The sequence below is a fragment of the Lepisosteus oculatus genome, chromosome 11, assembly GCF_040954835.1.
Source record: "Lepisosteus oculatus isolate fLepOcu1 chromosome 11, fLepOcu1.hap2, whole genome shotgun sequence".
Lineage (NCBI taxonomy): Eukaryota > Metazoa > Chordata > Actinopteri > Semionotiformes > Lepisosteidae > Lepisosteus > Lepisosteus oculatus.
The window spans coordinates 14,968,428-14,987,448 of NC_090706.1; the positions used below are offsets into that span (position 1 = coordinate 14,968,428).

General features: G+C 41.3%; 1 long non-coding RNA gene across 1 annotated transcript in view; it reads right to left on the reverse strand.

Moving 5' to 3' along the window:
* LOC138241837 (uncharacterized) overlaps positions 1–19,021 on the reverse strand; it is a 301,671-nt gene that overhangs the window by 209,377 nt on the left and 73,273 nt on the right. The window contains exon 2 of the long non-coding RNA XR_011191095.1: positions 17,868–17,933. This is a non-coding gene — a long non-coding RNA (uncharacterized lncRNA). The remainder of the gene's footprint in view (positions 1–17,867; positions 17,934–19,021) is intronic.

Consider the following 19,021-nt stretch of genomic DNA (forward strand, 5'->3'; position numbering starts at 1 on the left):
ATGTTATTACATTATTTTGATTAGTATCATCATAGCATGAACTCAGATGTATGGTTTGGGTATGTTAAACAGATCCAGGAGAACATCCTGTATCTAACTAAGAGACCAATTCAATGGATGCTACACCTTTCTGTGGATCAACCAGAAAATTACAAACAGGGGTAATTAGAAAACTATTGGAAATTCAGAATTCATTATCAGACAGAGTTTTAATCAAACGACTTTAATTAAACACGGGTGCTATCAGCAGTATGGAGATAAGAGTCTGTGAATAAAACTTTGTCGGGAAAGCAGGGCTGAATATAAATGCCTTTTTAAATCCTGACATTAGCTCCAGCAGAACTAATTGAATTTGTATGATAAGATGCCAGATTCCACGACACCTTTGCAACAATATAAAAATCTAACATATCCTAAGCTTGCCTCTAGAGCTTAATCTTCTGTTAATGGCGCTCCAGTATGGTAGCCAAGCTAATATAATTAGAAAAATCCTTTGGAAATAAAATGACTTGGCTTTGCATTTTTTCAATAATGAACTCTGTAAAGATAATGTGTTAGAAAATAATCTAAAACTGGCAGTACCCCTTTGCAGATTCTGGACTATTACATTTTTGGGGGGCTACACGTCCTTGGGAAGATCTAAGTTGCAAGACACCATATCTTTTGCAGGGGTAAACCACAACAACGAAAATATATTACATGCAAAACCTTTGACACAACAAGCAGTAAACTCAAAATGCTCATATTTCTGAGTGAACCCTATCCTTAACAATCCAAACATTTTGATAATGGACTTTTCATCTGAACATGAGGTTCCAGCTCCCTTCATGCAAGTAAAGTATAAGATACATCACCCTGATGAAACTCTATTTTGTATAAAGAAACTCACCTGCTCAAAATCACTGGGTGACACGTGAAAGTGCTCCAAAGCATGGTTCAGGAGCTCCCCCAAAATAAAATAAAATGTGAGAACTCCTGCAATGCCTTATAATTCAGCCATCTTGAACTGATAAATAAACTTTTTATATAGCGCCTTTAAATGTGGCTTCTTAAAGTGCTTTACAGAACAAAAAAACACAGAACCAGTCAAATAAAAGCCCTAAATAAAAGTTTCTAAAAAGAAGGCATTGAGTCTAGATTTGAAAGAGCTCAAGGAAGTTAGTCTCAGATATCCTTAGGGATAGAGTTCTAGAGCAGGAAGCTAGCATATTGGGACATAGCAGGAGAAAGCCCTATCACCCACAGTATGTACTGTAGATAGGCTTGGTGGACAGATAGGATACCAGAACTAGACGAAAGAAAGTTGTGAGGTGGGGAGTAAGACGATAGTGACTCAAACAGGTACTGAGCCAAGCAAAGCCTTATAAGTGGGCATGAGGAATTTGTAGACGACACGAAACCTGTCAGGAAGTCAGTGCAAGGACTCCAGGGTAGGCGTAGTGTGATCACTTCCACTAGACCTGATGAACTGCTGTTGCATGGCTTAACCTCTGCACTTCTTGAAATCTTCTAAACTGGTTTCTACAGTACATACTGTATATGAATAATTAACACATTGATGAGAATACATCTTAATATACTGTACACACTATATATTAATTAATGGAGATTAGACTCTGAGTCTGCATAGGCTCCCGAGTCTTTGAAGTGCACCTCAGCATTTTATCCTTTGATTCTGTTTTTTTTTTCTTTTACAAGCCAAGAAAAGCAGAACATGGAGGCCTAAAAGAAAGTGAATGTTTGCACAAATCCACACAAACAAAGTCTCTGAAGAGACACATAAAGCACTAGGTACAGGACTAGCATATCCTGGTCTCCCTGCTGTGCTAGAAGGAACAGCTTCTGAAACATATGCAGCACACAATCAAGGCAAAGACAGGGGAAGTCCTTTTCTGTTTTCTAAGATATTGCAAATGAAAGTCTGGGATGGATCTCTCTAAACTACTGTACAACCCTTTGTAGTCTGATCTAATGCGAAATCTGAATACAATTAGCTCCACTCAGAAAACTAGCGACTTGAATATTGTAACATTAAGAGCCGTTTTGCACAAAATACTGCTTTTGCTATTGGCTGAAAGAGCCAAACATATACAGTACAGTATGCATTGGATGATCTGACACCTACTGTACATGTCTCAAAAGCCTCCATATGTGACAGAAAAGGTGACACACATAGGATTTACTATAACTAAAACTAAGCTTTGCCTCTTGTCCTCTTGTCAGATCCCCAAGGCCTGGAAGTTAGGAGATTCTTGAACTGTGTAACCCTGGGACATTGGTGCCATCTGTAGTCTAATTGTACCGTACACTGGTTGTCAAAGAAAGAGCAAATCAATAGGTTTTAGAACATGTGAACCAAGGTATATCAGGGTAAAGTACAGGTGCTCACACTTTTGAAAAGTACCCAAAGTTTGAAGTTTATTACTTACCTAACACTTTGTGACTGAATACAGGCAGGTAACACCTGTTGCACCAGGTTTACCAGAGATGAAAAGATAACCCGCACCCGGGATTGTTTATAAGGTGAGACAGTGCCACAGTCAGAGACACACTGTCTGGCTTCTTGCCACGGCTGTCTTCATAGATCTGAACAAAGATCGTTGCAAGGCAGTCCGGGTCCACCTCTGACATGCAATTAGACATCCGAGAAGGTAGAGGTCTAGGCAGTACTACCCCTGTTTTATTTTATTTCCTATCTCTTGTTTCTCAGCTTTCCTTTTCTCTTAGGATTCACAACAGAGGTAAGAAAGCTGTCACACCGAACCTTATCCACTTTGATAAATTAGGACATTTTCTAATTATTCTTTTTTAATAAGACTTTTTCTTTTATTCATTCACTCTTTCTTGCATCATCTGTCTCGCCGTGCAAACCGTGAGCACCCCTTTCAAACAGCAGAAACATTGACTCCTGTGTGTGTGTTCACATTGATGAACTGTTAAAGCAAGGTAAATCTTTGGCACAGGCCTTGGTGGAAAATAGATGTGACATTATCCAGGATAAATTCTCATCTGCATTTCTCAAGCTGACACACACTGCCGGCAGGCAACTTCCTAGAAACATCTCAGAGGGTGGCTCGGTTCTGAGGTAGCGGGGTACAGAAATGGACCAAAGCACAGGTGGCCCTGATTTCTGCAGTGATCTGAGACAGGGAACCCAGGATTTAAAACTCTGATCTAATTTATTTGAGAGCTCAATAGCCCCAAGCAACCAGCAGAGGCCTAAAGCACTTGGTCATGCTGCACAGCAGTCTCCAGCCTGCAGACTGTCAATCTCTGGCCTGCTCCACTCCCAGGTGGGATGGCTGAGTATTGGCCTTTTGCTTGTTTTATAAGGCAGATAGTCTCCTCTTCGGAAAGTAATACAAAAGGCAAAAGATGGCAACAGCGTGCCAGCTAACATGGAGGGTTAAGAAGGGCTACGTCTGTGCTTGCCAACACATACCGTAGGTTGTAACACTGACTGCTCTGCAGAAATCTATCTGGTCTTGTTTTTTTTAATTAAGGCAGGGGTCCAAAACTACCAGTGCGTTTAGAGGTTTCCAACTCTTAATTACCTAAATCAGCTCATTATTGGCTTAACTGGAGCAATTTACTGTTACATCTTCTCTATTGTTCTTCAGATGCTGCTATCTTAAAGAAACCTAGAAAAACTAAAGGCACACCAGCCCTCCACAACCAGGAATGGAGAGCCCCTGGGTTATGCAGTTAAATAAGGGATGCAGGAGTTTTCTGTGAAGCTTGAGGAGCTTTAAACTCATGAAATGAACAAATATGAAGCACTGCAATTCACCTACCTTTAGGAGAACAGTTTACACAGACTGCACAGTGTTATCACTAGGTGAGAAACAATGGCGGAAGCATCAATGGTAGAAAATGGTAATGGACACATAGGTAGCAATGAGTATGATGAAAAATGTTGGGATGGCAGTGAATTTCACTGAATTTCATTCCCATTCAGGACTTTTAACTAGTTAGTACCTAATTTTTTCTAATTAACCGATAAGGTCTGTGCTGTTGAAGATGATTTCATAGTTAGGGGTTAGCTGGTACAGTCTTGCAATGGAAAGACAGAAGGGGAGTGGAAGTGTAAAGCCAAGCCGTCTACTCATGATCTATCAAGAAGAATGCTCTCTGCTGGACTGTAGGGGAAATGCACACAGGCAGCACAAGAGAACAAAAGCAATTGCTGGCCTCAGAAGGGGATCTGACCCTTTTGGGGGGAGACAACACTCTCTCTTGCAGTGCAGGAAGCCCATCATTATGGCAGCAACCATGGAGAAGGAGGTACAGCAGCTTGGGTGGTGACCTCTGCTCAGCGCGTTGCTGTGCAGAACAGCTGGGCTATAAATATTTCAATAATGCTAGTGTAAAAGTATCATAACGTTGCTGATTAAAAAAAGAGAATTGTATTCTGAGAGCACAGCAGGGATCAGCGTTATTAAACATTAATCAGTCAAGGAAAAATAGAAATAAAATGGAATAATGGGAACATCGTTCAGCACTCCAGCCTGGCCTGGCCCCCAGATGCACACTCCCTGTAATTAGAACCTGCTGAGGACTGGAAAGCTGACAGTCATTCACATTCTGGAAATTAAAACGTCAAGTTTCTTCACCGCCAGTTCCAGGGTAATTGTTTATTAATTCACATCCCACAGACTGTTAAAGCAAGGTAAACAAGTTGGCCCACCATAGAGTTTTCATTTTAGAGCAATGTTCAGTACTCCGAAGTCTCGAACCAAAAACAAAGGTGTTTTAATAACTTTATGACCTGATTGCTGCCTTCTCAGTCCAGTTTAACAAAGCACTCCTGTTTTGCTTAATTCTTTCTAAAAATTGAAAAAGAAGAGATTAGGCTCAGATGCAACATGCTCAGCAGATACAAGCACACTTCTGCCTGTGCGGTTCAAATTTAACCTGAAAAAACAACTAAAGACTTAGAACTTTACAGTAAAGTTGTGGTGGTCAAAAATGTATCCAGCAGATTGTTTTTTTTTTTTTTTGGGGGGGGGGGGGGTTGCGAGACTCAGGAGACTCACTAAAGGATAAAACAAAAACATGAAACAGGATTTCTTGCAGAAATTGGATCACAGCTGGGTGGATTTGTGTGTGAGATAATCATGCTCAGGGTTGACAGCACTGGAAGAGCTGAGAAAGACAACCTTCAAAACTCCAACTGGGGGAGCACTTGATTCATGCCCCCCTGACCTCCGCCTCCTCAAGGCAGCACAAGAAGGAAGGTGTAAAGATGGATGTGCTGACAAACAGACGGGCAAAATGATATAGCTCACCTCACCCATTCTGAATTAGCAGCCTTGACATTGAGACAGCATAGCGTGCAGACAACAAAATCACAGAGCAGAATCAAACACACCTCTGTCTCGTAACTGGCCCCCTGAACATCGAGCAAAGTGTCATGCAGAAGGCTAATATTTGCACAGAACCTCAAGGTGCACAGAGAGGGAAATTTTAGAATTATAATACTGGGGGTGTATTTTCATTTTACTGCTGCAGGGTTCTGCAAAACAGTCTCCACCTCTCTCCCCACACCCCTTTAAATCAAGGAGCTATAAAGATGAGACTATGGATGTCTTGAGACAATGACAAAATCGCTTTTTCAATTAATTTCCTGTTTTTTTTTAAAAAAACCCAGCACTGTAATTAATCAAGAAATTAATCATATTGTTCCAACAATGCACTATTCAATTTCCTCTGGATTTAGGTAGCTGCAGTGCATAAATAACAGTGGTGCACTTCTCCTGAACGTTTAAACTTTACTCAAGATATTTTGCCCTAAGCAAAGGAAAAGTGGCGCTGTTTATTTCCATTGGAAAGACCTACCTTTCACCCAGTGTCATACAAATGAAGGGATAATATCAGATCAGCTTCTTAAAACGCCTACACTCTCTCTGCCTTGATACTCCAATTTATCATCAGCACCTCAAGGATTAATGTCTACTTCAGAAGCACCTTCATATATTTTCAATGAATTTTTAAGCCTGATTTGGGACTATTGTTTGCTGTTGTATGCTCACATTATCTTGTTGAATTGCTGCTGTATCACTTATTACACTTTTTTGGCAGGTTGTTGTAACACTGTGGATATGGAGTATCAGACCACCAATCCACCTTCATAGCTGCTTCTGGTACCACAGTGTCTGTACTATTTAAATCACATTCTTACCATTTCAATTTGCCTAGCACAGTGCTTGCATTGCACAGTCAGCCTGCCTTATTTGTCATTTTCTTAACTTATTGTACTTAGATGATTATTAATTACTGTACCAGAAAAGTTAATATACAGTATACAATATAAGTTGCTCTGTGTGAGGGTATCTCCCAACTCTACATGCTGCATTATGTGACTGATCTGTAGTCGCCGAGAATCCCAGTGCAACAGTGCTCTGTACTATTTGTTATTATTTTCCATAATCTGCCTTAGATAATGACATCTGAAGAATGAAAAAAGTATAAAGTGCAATTTTTATAACATGTTTGTCATCCAGCCTTGGAAAAATAGAGTCAATTCAGATCTGTCTATTTTATAACCGCTTCTTCCAATTAAGGGTTGTGGCGGAGCAAACAAACAGGCACAAGGCAGGGTACACCCTGGTTGGAACACACCAGAGCCAGTTTTCCCAGAAGCCAATTAACCCAGCAGCGTGTCTTCCAACTCCAATTGTAGGAAAAACACGGAGCACCCGGAAGAACCCCATGTGAACATGGGGCCAACATCCAAACTCCTCACAGACTGACCCCAGAAATTGAACCCAGGGCACCAAAGCTGACCACTACACCACTGTGCCCCAGTAAAGTCAGATGACACTGCTGACTTTTAGCAAATATAGTGCTCAGATATTCAGTGGTTCAGGCAATTGGCAACTGGTAGCCCCTAACAATTCAGAACCTCTCCCACATGAGGAGGCAGAATGGCTTTTACTGCAACGTTAAAGGAGAAGAGGTAGAAAAACTACACTGCTCTTTTGTGGGGCATCATATTATAATGACTCTATTCCTTTAATGGACATTTTAATTGTATTTTTTTTTGTTCTGCTTGGAGTGTTTACAACCCATCGCTCGTTAGGCAGTGATTTGTGAAGCACTATAAACCTTTAAATTCACTGTTTTATAACCACGGCCCATTTGTTTTAAGCTCCCAATGTTCTGACACAGCACACTTCATGCAGGCAGTAAAAGTGACCATGATATACTACCTGCAGCGGTATCCGGTGTTTTACAAAGGTCCCATACCGACTTCAACCTCCCACTAATATGGGAATCTGGGAAAAACGTGAAGAACGGCCATCTGGGAAAGGGAGAATGCAAAAAAAGCCAACATACAAAGACCTAAAAGCCCTCACTCAGAAAATGTCTGTTCTGCTTAGAACAGTCAGTGAATATCTGTGGACTCTGTTGATCCGTGGCAGAGAATATGGCAAAAAAAACTCCAACAAAAGCACATGCAGTGAAGCTTACCACTCTATAATTGCAGGAGAGCTGACAGATAAAAAAGGATGTTCTTAGCCACCCTCCCCACCACACCAGAAGAAGAGACAGAGTCACCACAGACGTCTAATCCACACTCACTACAGAGCTCCCAACTCACAGGGGATTAGCAGCAAGGTGATTCACAGATGTCAAGGGTTGCTGGGTGAAAGTGTCAAACCCACCAACTGAGGTATGCGTGCAGGAGAGTAATATGCTGACAGGGCCATCCATAGGTGTGGTTTTGCTTCTCTTTTGCTGGGGGGAAACAGAACTGCAAGAAGGAGTCATTGCAAGAGTGTCTGACCCTTTCATGAGCAGCAGAATCCTGGGGGACAGACTTTGACTGTAGACGCCGACGAAAGTTAGAGCTAAACCAGATTAAAAGCACAGAATCCAATTTACTGAGATAAGGATTTTAGATCAACAAGCTTCTAGCACAGTTAGGGATGTGGTCAATATGGCCTATTTTATGGGAGGATGATAGAATTTGCAGAGCAGCGTGTTTCCTAGAGAGCACTTTTTTCTTACTATTAGAGTGCAGCAGATGGTCAAATCTGGTAAAAAATAGTATTATTTTAATTTTTCATCTCAATATTTCTTGCAATAAAGTAAAAATATGTGCCCAAACCAGAGGAACTATGAAGTTCTACAAGCTTTCCATACAAAAGATGTCTGATTGAGATTCTTTGGATGATATAATACAGCCGATATTTTATGCAATACTGGGCAGATACTTGTGAATAAAAAGTATTGCCTTTTGTTTAGTCATTTGTCACATTTCCCTTTCTGCTGCTGCTTTTCTAAGAACAGTAGCATTGATAAACCAGATGTTGTTGCGACTACTGAAGTTGTATGTATTCTGAGAGCCAAATTAACATTTAAATGGACCCGGGGATGGAGAACTGGTGCCTCATTATAGAAAGAACTTCTCTGTATTCAAGGGCTTTGCTTTGCGGAGATGTGCATTATACCACAGGTCTGTGCATTTCTGCACAAGCTTATATTGGACACAGGGGCATTTAAAAAAGAAACAGTACTCAGCATCTTTGCTGCAAAATTCTTCATTCCCTGTTCCCTGAAAAATAAAGCTACTTACTTTTCAGGAACAGAAACCCCTAAACCAAGCAAAACTGAGTCTTGTTTCTTTTATCCTTCATTACAGTGACTCCAGCTGGTCACACAATTATTTGGATATAGACCCACCATTAATTGGGAAATGCACCACTTTAGCACAGCTGAAGCTAAAGTACATTTTGCCCAAGCAAGCAGGGAATTGAGACACAGGATTCCCATATCCCTGAAATATCACATGTGACAGCTACAATAAAGCATGTTAATTTTACTTCAATTAAAAACCGAACAGAACAGAACTGCACAGGTCATTGGCTTTCTTCAAGGCAATGAGTGGAAGATCACAGTTTTGCATGGACACAACTGGCCACAGGTCTTTAGTATACCGGATTCTCTGGATACATTCTTCACTGTCCTCTGCCTCTACTTGCCTTCGGGCTCCATCCCAAAGGAGTGATGTCTGAAGGTCTGCTTTATTTACTCACTTGCCTGGGGAAACTGAAGCTGTTCAACTGTAAATTCCTGATCCATTTTGGTTTTTAAATGTGTTGTGCCCAGAGTTGTCTTTTAAAACAAAAGCCTCAGGTAAAATTGGCAATTTTATTTAATTTTTTTGAGTGCTTCAGTTCATTCCCATTCACAGCCCACCCTGTCATATTTTAAATCACGGATCGCATAGCCCTGCAGCTAGAAAAAGAATCTGTCTGAGGATTAGATTGAAATTTCCTCAGCCTGTTGTCTTGCTTTCATTAGTTTTGCTTTGCATTTAAAAGGCGGGGGGCTGTGGTAAATTAAAAAGGCCAGTCACACTCTGAGGTTTTAGGAGGCATTAAATGATGTGTTGGAGCCGTTTCTGAAAGCCTACGATGCTAGAATACTCAAATTTGGTCCTTTGCTTCTGTGTGCATACTGAGCAGATGCAACAGGCCGGCAAGCAGAAATATTAAGACCTAAGGAACTCATGGTCCTTGAGGACAGTCTCAGTCACATCTCTTTTTTAGTTGCGTCGTGTGGCCTGAACATATAGTATTATTTACTCAACTATAGTGCAATGTTCTAAATGCCTATTTCTGTCACTTAGAAATACAACAAAACATCTGGCTACAGTATTTTTAGCAGAGCTTTTATTAATCCGAGGCACCTGATTGTTTGCAAACCTACAGCAGATTCCTAGATAGATTTGATGACAGCGCACCACGTTTCCCCGAGGCCTTCCATTATCTCTGTGCACTGCTGAGTCATTGATGGGACTGGCGTGCATTATGCAATGTACAAGGTTCCGAAATTCTTGCAGTTAATAAACCCCACTGCACTTGAAGATTGCTCCATTTCTTTTAATTTCCTACTACTCATGTGAGTGGGCTTCAGTACATGCAGTCTTATAAGGAATGTACAGCACAGATCAAGGTCAGTGCCAGGATCGCATCCTAGATGTCTTCCCACACCAGACATTATCCTCTTGCCACAAGCTTCCGTGAAAAATACAGCAAACAGAAAAAGAAAAAAACAGACACAGTGTCAAGATCCATCTGCTCCTTGCCAGATGGGGTGGGCACACTGCTCTCTCTGAGAAATAAACATGTAATAGCATCATTAACAAAGATATTCCTGTGACCTAGACTCCGCAGCCCTGGATCACACCAGACATGTCAAGGGCAACAGGCAGCTCTGGAATGAACAATCACTAAACAAATTGGAGGTATCGATTTTTAATAACCTGCAAATAGGAGAGCTGTATCATTTTCTGACAAATGGGAAAAAAAGAGAAAGCTTTTTTCTCCAGATTTTCAACAGACAATGCGGAGATGTCTGAGGAAAGAAAAACAAAGGAAAGAAAATTAAAGAGTTTGCCAGAAGCAATATTCAGGGATAGGGATGGGAACAGCTGAAGAAGGATTTAAGGGAGACAGAAAAAGTAAATGCAGAAAGAAACAACACAAGCACACTGAATGGCAACAAGAAGCTTAGTTATTATTGTATCAGAAACGAGTGAAAATCACTCCATCTTATACTCACTGGACAGCCCCCTACCCCAAAAGCTGTTCATTTTGACCAAGGCAACATCCTACACACAAATATATAGTTAAAAGCACAGGATTTAAATCCTTAGGTTAGAATTGTACAACGCACTTATAAGATCTCATTTAGAATACTGTGCACAACTTTGCTCAGATCATTATAGAAATGATATTGTTGCTCTGGATGTCTCAGATATATTCCAGGACTGAAGAATGAAGGAACATAACCTCTTTAGTCTTTAACAGAGTCAACCCAGTGGATTTCTTCAGAATGAACACTGAAACATGAACCAGAGGGTAAAAGACGTACAAGAAGAAACTTGTAATTAAAACTAAGAACAGGGTTGTGGGAATATGGAACATACTACTCAGCGGCATTGTTGAATCCAATACCCTGGCATCTTTCAAAAATGGCTGAATGATATCCTTTTAAACTAACTTTTAGTTAACTAACCAACCACCACACAAGGCAGAAGGGACGAATGGTCATCTGCTGCAGGTTGTGATGACATTGTGGTGAACAATTTCACTGCACTGCAATGTCAATGTTTGTTTTGACACAGCAGCCATTTGTTCAAAAGCGATTTTTTAACCAATGCAAATTTTTGTACAACACGAAAAAAACACGGACTCTTCCAGTCTGTGCATGTGCGTAAAAAACAGAATCGTGCTGTACATTAATGTCCCCCTGGAATAAATGAACGAAAAAGCTAAACGAAGCTACATAGTGCAACAGGAGAGCTGCACCACATGATTCCCTCCATTTATTAAAAAGTGTGGGGAGTCTTAGTGCCTAAGCGCTCTGTGGAAACTCCAGACTTTCATGTTCCCCAGCCATCTGCTGCTCGATTTACTGACATGCCAGTGGTTGATGCTTGAGAGACAACTCAGGGAAGCATCTTGAGAGTTTGCATTGGGCGGGAGCTGGGGGGGTGTAGAATAATGCGGAGGCAAACAGCAGAAGGAAGCAGCAAAGCAGCGAAACACAGAAAAAACAGGAACAAACACACTGAAGATCTGTGGCAGGATCAACACTCCGGCTTCAGCCAGACCTGTAGACTCAAAAATATTCTGGATCTGCAGCCCTTTCTCTCTGCACGGTGCCCAGCTTAAACTGACAGATAACCCAATCTGAAGTTAATTAATCATAATGCCATGATTCACAGTAAACAAGCAAGCTAGGCATTTAACTGGATGCTGCTGATTTTACAGACTGAATGAGACCTTTTCAGGCCCTTTCTGATTTACATGTCACAATTTTTTTTCTGTTAAAGGCCAACAATTGTGTTTGGCACGATACACAATTTCATCAAGAGTAAATTTCAGCATATCCCCAACCCCTAGCCTTAAAAACAATAGTGAATCATCATAGAGTTTAAATATTTTCCAGCCTGATATTCTTGGGATACGTCTCAGGAAAGTCACGTCTATAACACAAGGAAAAGCAGGTTTTCTTCCCCTGATCTGCTTTTCACACTGATATATACTTTCAGCTCTTGTACAACACTTCTGTTATATTTGTGTTTTATTACACCTTAAAGAGGTGACTAATGACTTTGCCTAAAAGTTTACTTTCCCTAAAGAAGTAATGACTTGAGTAATAGAACAAGTAATAGGTTTATTCCATGCTGAAAAGAGAAGAAAACACAACGTTTCGGCCGTGGAGCCTTCTTCAGGTGAGTAATGACTTGTTACCAATTCTAACAACTAAAAAATTGCATCTGTTGAAGGTATGCAGTACTACGATTGTGACTTTTAGTAGCTCTAAGGGAGACCTGACCAGATTTGTGCTGGATGCCTCCCATGAAAATCTCCTGGCATTGAGACAAGGACATTGATAATTGTGGATACAGAGCTTCACACAATGGGGTTATGCTGAGTAATTCTGGGTTACAGTCAGTGGTACAGCTGGGGCTCAAACTAGGAATGTCCTGGAAAGACGCCTCACATTTCAACCACTGCATAAGATGGCTGATTGCCACTGATTTTATGGAATGGTCATAAAAAATGAATTCTGACGGCATTAACATTAATACGACCTGACTAATTTCAGATCAATACACTGTAAAAAAATAACCCAGACACTTGGCAGGTGCTTAGAATGAAAATGAGAACATAGTTTGATTCAAAGATTCAGACACTAAATATGGATCTCTTTTTTGCAGGCAGTGATGCAAGGAGCTTTAACCCAGACAACAAATGTGAATGGTTCCAAATCCCTTTCACCCCCCTCTGAAGGATAAGCAGAAAGACAGGCTTAAGACAAGAAAGTGAAAATCGCCAATTAAGCATCCCAGAAAGGGTTAGTCTGGTACCATCCTTTTATTTAAAACTATCTAACAATGCAAACAGTACTTCACGATCAACAGACTTTGTACAGTATGAATAGATATAAGAGCTGATATGAGCAACCTTGCATCTGTACAATTTAGTTCTTTGATAGCAAACCTATTGTTAATACTGTATTGTACTGTAGATTTACAGAGCATATAGTCATAACAACCTGTACATATGCCAGGCTAAATCGTCTCTAGTTCATGATACTGTATAGACAATAGGGAGGCACAGTGGCACAGTGGTTAGCATTGTTCCCTCACAGCACTGGGGCCCTGGTTCAATTCCAGAACATCTGCATGCAGTTTGTATGTTCCTGTCCAGGGTGTATAGGCTCCAGCTCCCCAACGACCCTGAACTGGATCAAGTGGATTAGAAAATGGATGGATAGATATCAGTTCAGTTCAGGTCATTTTTATTTATTAAAAATAAATGCCAACATTGTAACAGATACTGGTTTATGTATATGTTACAGTAAAAGCAGGTAACTGATGGCTTTCTGAATATGATGTAATCTTAGAAGCTAAATAAATGCTACCATGGGAATCAGCCAGTGAAAGTGGGTCGACTTCACCTTGACCATGCCACCTGTTCATAGTTCACTGTGACAGGGATCTACCGAGGCCACCAGTTCACTATGACTGGGATCTCCCCAAACCTAAAAGTTCACTGTGACTGGGATCTCCCAGGACCACCAGTTCACTGTGACAGGGATCACCCGGGGCCACCAGTTTGCTGTGACTGGGACCTCCCAGGGCTGCCAGTTTCCTGTGATAGGGATCTCCCAGGACTAAAAGTTCACTGCGACTAGGATCTCCCAGAGCCACCAGGTCCATGTGACTCGGATCTCAAAGGACCACCAGTTCAATGTGACAGGGATCACCTGGGGCCACCAGTTTGCTGTAACTGGGATCTCACAGAGCCAACAGTTTGCTATGACTGGGTTCTCCTAGAGCCACCAGTTCGCTATGACTGGGATCTGACAGGGCCAGCAGTTCACTATGACTGGGATCAGCCAGGCGGTCACCCAGCAGTTCCCGGATCAGTAGACTGGGCTCAGCATCTGGGGCTGTCTCCATGTCCCCTTCACCCCTGAGCAATACAGCGGAGTGTTAAGGATGCTGTTGCAGATTGATTAAGTAGAAAAATAAATACAATAAAACAATGCAAATGTATTGAAAAAACAAACTAAATAACATTGCCTAAACCTCTAAACATGCATTAGAAAACGTTTTGCTGAAGAGGCTTTAAGCTTCTCATCAGGATGCGGGCATGGACTTCCCAAAGCTAGCTGTGGTTTTAAGAAGAAAAGAGAGAAAGCAATTCAATGCACCTCATCCAACCATAAATGTCTCATGCAGGATTCATAGGGCTTCATTAATATGTAAAACAGGGACAGCCCTTGATCACTGGGCTTCACTGATCCCATTATTAAATTAATTACCCTAAAAGAGCTGCAAGGCACAGCTGCAGAAGTCAATAGGATTTTCCAAGTCCAGCATATTAATGAGTCCCTTATCAATTTTGCATGAATCCTCTCTGAAAATGTCAGGAAGGGATGTTCCTGCAAGCTACTATCCCACAGCGCTAAAGAGCACCCTTCTGCGCATCCTTCTCTCAACTACATTTGGAAAGTAGTACTGCTTGTACATAATGAAAAATGTACTGGATGATACTTCACTACATTTCCTCTCTCAAGACTAAAACAAGCTCCATGTTCTCAGAAGCAAAAAAGGGCTTGCTGCCCTTACAAATACACTGCCAGATTTAAAAGCTTATAAAATGAAACATTGTCAAGTTCTTAAGTAAGCCTCTTATTCGTATGTCTTGCACACAGGGTGTGCTGAGAAATTACAGGATGATTCTGCAACATAAAAAAACAACTCAAAGTCCTTTTGAACAGCACCTACCTTTCCTGAAACTACTCTAAACAATGAAGACCTAGACAACCCATTGGAAAAAATATTGCTATAAGAAAAAACAACCTCTTCCACTGGGATCACATGCCAGTTAAGGCTGAAACTGATTTCAGGTTCTATTTTTTTGTAAAACAAAAACAGGGTGTGTACAGTTAAAAATGCAAAGCCTGGCTGGGCCCATTGATAAACTGTACCACCATAGGGTACCGTATGGTAGAGCTCAGGAATAATGAGCATCCGGCTGCGTGCCGCTCTCCAAATGTCTTGAGCCATCTTTTAAAGCGTGCGTTTCTGCTGCAGCGCCTTTGGCGTGGCGGGGTCCCCCAGGAGCCCCCCGTTCTTTCAGCGCCACTCGGCCTTGAAGGGATATTTGTGTTGACACATCTGCTGAACAAATGTTGTCATCGGCAAATGCCTAGCGGATAGTTTGTGCCGTTAAACTGAAAGAGCAAAGTAAATCATCGCCCCTCTCCCCACCACTCCCCGCGTCTTCCCTAATCCATCAAGGCCCGCCACCACGGAAATCTCCCAAAACCCAGCTGGACTGCGGTCGATCCTACCTTCATGTGACCTTTGGCTTGCCTTCGCCCACTTTAAATGTCAAAAATCCCAGCCCCACATAACAAACACGACTGTCTCCCAGGGCACAGGGGGATAATTAAAAAATGCACATTGGCTTCCCCTGAGCTTCACGGACTCTTTCCATCGCTTTCCAATTTTGTTGTTTTCACAGCCAAAAGCCAGAGAAACAGCTTCAGACTCTGAGATCTCCCCCACCTTTCTTTAAGCCTGGTGAAATGGGCAACAGTTTCAATGATCAATTCTTCCACTTTCAAATATGATTATTCTGTCTAGATTTCCTCCTGCCTGCATGCGTATTGCTGATACAGCCCTCGTAATTGTAATACAGAAAGAAAAACAGATCGTTTCTTATACTACAGTATATCCCTTTATTTAACAAATTCACTACAGTGTCCGGAGTTTAAACAATTCTCTAATGTACAGCATGAGCAATGACTACTTACAGCAAACACACCGATCTTCTTGTCTTATTTTAAGCACAGGGAAAGACAGTGAAAGTCATTAATATTGGTCAACTCTATCTGACTGATTAAAAACTGCCCATGCTTTCATTCTTTGTAGGTAAAGCTTGAATGGTGACTCAAACGCTACTGGACCTTCTGATTAACTTCTCTAAAACCTTGGTATCTCACACAGGACTACCAAGCCGTTATATATTTTAAAGTCTTTTATCTTTTATTAACTAAGAGTTTCACCCAGCAGGTAGATCAGTTGAGATGCACAACAGTTCTGATTTCAAAAGAGGTCTCGAAACTAGCACCCAGTGGGCAGATGGACAAGGAAAGGGGTATAAGGGAGTACAATTCTGTGCCCTACCTAAAAAGTGCGCTACCATGAACTCTTTACCGATCACTTATCTGAAGACCACATTGGAAATGTTTTACTTTCTAACTGCTTTGCACAACAAGATCTCTGATGCATGGTTATGAAATTAATATGCCTTAATGGGAGCAGTTCTGCAACCGGTGGTAACTGTTTGGGTGTCTGGCGATGCTGTGTGAAGCTTCACTTATTGGGAACTCATCTGTGTCTGCTCATCAGAATGCGAGCATGGATCTTCTGCCTTTGATGAATGCCTACTTCGGTTAACATGAATTTTCAATTACCCAGCGAGGCTGCAGAAACGCATGAATTAATAATGGTACTTATAAGCAAGGGCTATGATATGCGGAGTGAAAAAAAGTACACAATTGCATTAAAATATTGCTTATTTAATAAAAAAGGGTTCAATAAAAAAGGAAAACGGGTGATTAAAAATGCATTATCTAACTGAATTTACGCTGCATCTAACATAATGCAATTTAACATAAGCAAAGTTCAATGGCCACAAAATCTAAACCCTGTAAAACTGTAACGGTTGAGCAAAAAATCCTGGCTCTTTTGCCTAAGCACTTCGACTGCTTCACCAGCAATGATTAAAACTCCAGGTCTTCTTTGCCGGGCAAAAAAAAACCCAGAATTCCAAAAACAAATGCTAGTGGAAAGTTAGTACAAAAAAGTATCAGAATAATATATCCATTGCATAGCCAGTCTTCTTAAAACTTTCAATTGGACTTCAGACAAATTTCAGTAGTTTGTGCTAATGCCATGCAATTTTGTTTTTTTCAAGTTGAGATACAGTACAGCACTGCTGTTACAAAAACACAGTTGTTCCACGGCATTTCTGGCACACTGTCTTACCAATGCAGAAGATCAAAGAGCCGTAATGACACATCTTAAGGACTAAAAATCCTTGTGTCAGCTTCAAATTACAGCAATAACAACGAGACATCTAAAACCACAACTGCAAAAGAGTATCTACCAAAACACCATCAAAACTACAAGGGTTGTTAGCAGACCTCAGCTAACCCCTAGTCATACAGTAGCTTAAGGGACTCCTCTGTTATGGCTGCGAAAAAAGGCTATTCTTGTTTAGAAAACACTTCTGCAATTTGTTCCTACTTTTGCTGATGACCCTTGAAATGGCTTGCTGTAACTACAAGTAAAAACAGGTTCTTTCGATTTACGGTAATTCCTTGCAAAAACAGCAGACCGAAATAAGCAATTACATGCCTATGTTCTTAGTGCCCTCTTGAAGGAGGTCATATCCGATTGGATAGTTCTGCAGTTTCTTTTTAAATCCCTCTGTGCCATTTATTCAAAAAGAAGAGGTAGGAAAGTGGCACTTATACATCATGCAGTTGCAGGACCTTCAGGCCAACCCTGAATTACATGTTTCTTAATTACTATTTTCACTCTTAATTGGCAAACTAAGCAGTGACTTTCCTGCTGAAGACAGATAACACAATAGTAATAAACACAGCATCAGCCTGATTTTGTGGGAGACAAGCAAATCTTTAATACCCATTTTGTGATGAAGTTGCCAAGCTTTTGCAAAGCCCCAGTATTTCAGAAGGCAGTAGTGAAGATAATCAGAGCAGTATGCATAACAATCCCACATAAGCAAGGAGAATCTCACCGGTTCTGAAGGTGTGCCACAGCTCCTGTGGTCCCAAAGAGATGGCCCATCATGGCTTCACAAGCTCTAAATATAGACAGAGAAAATTCTGTCAGCACTGTGATAGATAGTGCAGTCAAGCAGTTAAGCCTCTTGACATCAGAGATACAAAATCCCTACAAAGGCAATACATTCTACAAAACACAAAGATAACTAATTCAGTAGGCAAGCCAAACCAAGGCAGCTTTACAGTTTCAAGCAGTTCTGAGAAGGCAGAGCACAGCTGAAGCAGATGTTTGGGCAGATGTGCTCCACACAGGGCTGCTGGCCTGAGCCGCACAGCTCACTCCTGGACACATTCCCGTGTGAGAGAGAATCACAGAGAATCCCCTCAGGCTCCCAGGCTCACGGAGACACCAGGCACAGGCAGGGAGGATGGCTCCTCCTGTCAGCAGCTGTAAGCTCGTGCCAGGCGCCTCGCAGAGGAGAAGACCTTGTTGAGTGACGGGTCCCAGGATGACTACAGCTCCCGGGAAACAACGGATAACTCCAAAGGAAACGCAGGCTGAGGAAGCAGCATGCCACCCTTGACTGAGAGGTGATAATCCTCCTCGACTGACCCTGCACTAGAAATCACGAATTTCACAGCACTACCTAAAAACTGGAATTGCTTGGAGTCTAAAAAAATTGTTGTTTTTTATTTAAATGTCAAAAAATTGTAAAATTGTTTTTTTTTCATTCCATTATCATTGTGGTTGTAGTCTCTTTGGATCTTTGCTAAATGGCTGTTGATTTGAAGGGCAGCCCTTTTTCATACACACAAACAAGAATCTCACTGTAAGAGATCCAATTCTGGATTTTTTGAGCAGCAAGTCAACACCTTGGGCAAAATACCACAGGCGTCTCCTTGCTTTGACTGCATCAGTCTGCAGTACAAAGGGACACTTCTATTTCCTCAGAGTGATTTTACTTTTCAGAAGATGCGAAAAAGTCAAAATCACAGGAGCAGACTTAAAGGCAAAGGAAAAACACTGAAACAGATACAGTACATACCCAGACATTCACAGCCATCTTTTAAAACAGACATTGTCCTTAAGTGAAATGAACTAAGCACAGCTTAGTGCTGGTGGGAAGTTCTAAACACTTAGAGAAATCAAATTCACCTTGTGTGCCCA